The sequence below is a fragment of the Bidens hawaiensis genome, unplaced genomic scaffold (genome assembly GCF_021521415.1).
Source record: "Bidens hawaiensis isolate Kalapana, Puna unplaced genomic scaffold, B.hawaiensis_p1.1 tig00069840_1, whole genome shotgun sequence".
NCBI lineage: Eukaryota > Viridiplantae > Streptophyta > Magnoliopsida > Asterales > Asteraceae > Bidens > Bidens hawaiensis.
Genome location: NW_027502282.1, coordinates 50781 through 53794, shown reverse-complemented (window position 1 = coordinate 53794; position 3014 = coordinate 50781). Strand labels below are relative to the sequence as shown.

Below are 3014 nucleotides of genomic sequence, written 5' to 3'. Positions count from 1 at the left end.
TAACCCAAGTTAAAAGGATGGGGTACCTTTACATTTTATTTGCTATTTACCTAATAATATAAAACATTACCTCGTAACCAAATACTAGGTACCAAAAACAATAATTTAATTATTTAGTGGGCCAGAAATAAATTATAAATTATAATCATAAAACGTACCAAAAAGTGAAGTTTTACTTATTTTAAATTTAAACCGGTCCTTTTAAATTATAATATTTTGAACACAACCAGCTTTTAAAAAAATTTAATTTTTAAAACCTAAACTTTAATCTGGTCTAATAAACATTTATGTCTTGGAACTTAGATCTCATTCTCACGTGAGTGTGTGAAAGGTAACCAAATGCAAATGTTTGGTCAAAAATGGAATAACCAGCCAGTCAACCTTTAGCCAAGAAACAAAAAAAAATGTTTAAACATTAGATTATTTATTTATGATATGCCAGCAACAGCTGTACTTCGTGTTCCACAAAACACTATTGGCTCATTCTAGAGACCACCACAAGATAGATAACCTCAACTCAATCTAAATCTAAATCTAAATCTAAATCTAAATCTAAAACCGCCTTTCTTTCTATATTCCAAATACTACTGCTCTCCCTTATCGTACGCCTCTCTGCACTTCCTGCTAAACGTACACCCCACTCACACCCTCTTCTAAAAAAACCATCATCATCATCACCACCTATAGCTTCTTCAACTAGTAGGCTGCTAGCTAGTCTATGCTCTTATCACCTTTGCTCTGCACATCTATAGCTGTGCTTATTCGTACACATCTGGTTTAATATAGCAGGTTTCAAATATTTGAATCTTTACCTTTTTTGCTTACTTACAGATCTAGGGTTTTCAGGTTTAAGGTGTTCATGCAAATTATTATTTGGGTTTGAGTTAACTAAAGTTTTGATCATGGCGAACCGATGGTGGGCTGGGAATGTGGGCCAGACGGCGGGTATTCACTTAAGGCATACGCCGGCGCCGGAAGATGACAAGACGGCGTTAGATATCACCGGAAATGGTGCAAACCCTAACGAAGATGAAGATGAAGAGTTTGGTGAGCAAGAGCATCTTAATAATATTGTTTCTTTGGAGTGTCCCGAGCCTACGAGCTCGGGTGGGGCAGGCGGCCTCGTGGGAGGCCGCCCGGCTCGAAAAACAAGCCGAAGCCCCCGATTGTGATAACTAAGGAGAACCCTAATGCTCTCCGGAGCCATGTGTTGGAAATCACTAGTGGAAGTGATGTTTCCGAATGTATCGCCACGTTCGCTCAGCGCCGACACCGTGGGGTGTCGGTACTGAGTGGAACGGGGATTGTTACTAATGTGACACTCCGTCAGCCCGCAGCTCCGGGCGGGGTGTTGAGTTTGCAAGGACGGTTTGAAATCCTGTCCTTGTCTGGGGCGTTTCTCCCGCCCCCGTCCCCGCCTGGGGCCACTGGGCTGACGGTGTATTTAGCTGGTGGTCAAGGGCAAGTGGTGGGTGGGTTGGTGGTCGGGCAACTAGTGGCGTCTGGGCCGGTGATGGTGATTGCAGCGACGTTTACTAACGCGACTTACGAGCGGCTCCCGTTGGAGGATGATGAGGAGGGGGGTGAAATGCAAATTCAGCAAACTTCAGGGGTGAATGCTGGAACTAGTCCACAATCTGGAGGGGGGGCTCCTCAAGGGGAAAATATTCCATCTTCTTCAATGCCAGTTTACAATCAGCCCCCTAAACTATTGCCAATTGGGCAAATGCATCAGGACATGTTTTGGGCGACTCCACCGCGCTCTTCACCGTCTAATTTCTAGCTTTTTTCTATGCAAGTGCAAGATGGTCTCTTTTGTAGAAGAATAGGGGTAGTTTCTAGAAAGGTAGAAGCTTCATATTTTGTTTAATGATAGTTTGGTTAGGATTACCGCTTTCTTATGTTGTAATTTGACTCACTCTTATGTATTTTGTGGCTTAGTTTGATGGTTTATGAATTATGAAGCTAGTTTTACTTAATTTTTATTGCCTTGTTTGTGTTTTATGTTAAAAATTTGAATGCTTGAGTAGCAGAATGGGGCTCAATCGAGCCATGGGGACTGCCATGTGAAAATGAGAAGGTTGAGGTGAAAGAGCCTTGAAAACTTCACTTGGTCAAAAGGTTTGTTTATTCGAAAGGTTTAGTTATTCGAAGTGTATTGTAAGCGAAGGCCTCCCTGGTTTAGTAAATGTTTTGAGCTAAACTCACAAGACTACGACGTGTAACCTTACGAATTTACATATACATACCTTGTTTTGTATTTATAGATGCGTATCTCGTTTACCATGTAACATGATAGGTTACAAGTTTTAATCCCGCTAACTAAAATTTTCATTTTATTGTTTGGTATGCTAGAAAATAATTACGCATACTTATCTAGTATACTACCATATGTGTGATATGTCATGGTTTACATAAATCCCTTCATTGTTTATCAAGTCACAAAATAATGTTAATATAAATTAAATGTCTAAAAGTGGTTTCTTGAGGTATCGTTGTTAACGGGATTCCTTAAGAATCATTCCCAATACTATAGACTCGTGAGCCTATTTAAGTTCGAAAAATAAAGATGAGGTGCGCTCAAACGTAAAGATATTAATAAAATAATGTAAACGAAAATAAATTCGTATAAGTAAAATACTAATGTAAAAGTAGAAAGATAAAATGACTTATTAGCTATTAGTAACAATGGTAGATTAAATTTGAGTCAAAAAGGTTTAGGAGGGTTCAATCATATTTCACCAGGTATATATTTTGCTTTGGTTTGAAGAATTGTCCACTTGCAGACGGTGACGATACTATTATAATATAATAATTTGGGATATTGATAAAGTTGCCTTGTGAGTTGTGAACTGGTGACCACGTCCACAACGCCCTAGCCACTAGACGAAAATACATGACAAATATTTTTTGTTGGTTTTTAGCTAGCTAGCTACTAAATGATTGTAATTAAATATTTAATTTAAAGAAGAGAATTATATCCGTCACTTGTTGATGATTACTTTTAATAGTAG

The 3014-nt window shown here is 38.8% G+C and overlaps 1 pseudogene; it reads left to right on the top strand.

Annotated features, from left to right (window-relative positions):
- Positions 1-716: 716 nt before the first annotated feature.
- On the top strand, positions 717-1952 carry LOC143605487 (AT-hook motif nuclear-localized protein 20 pseudogene; annotated as a pseudogene).
- The last annotated feature ends 1062 nt before the right edge of the window (positions 1953-3014 follow it).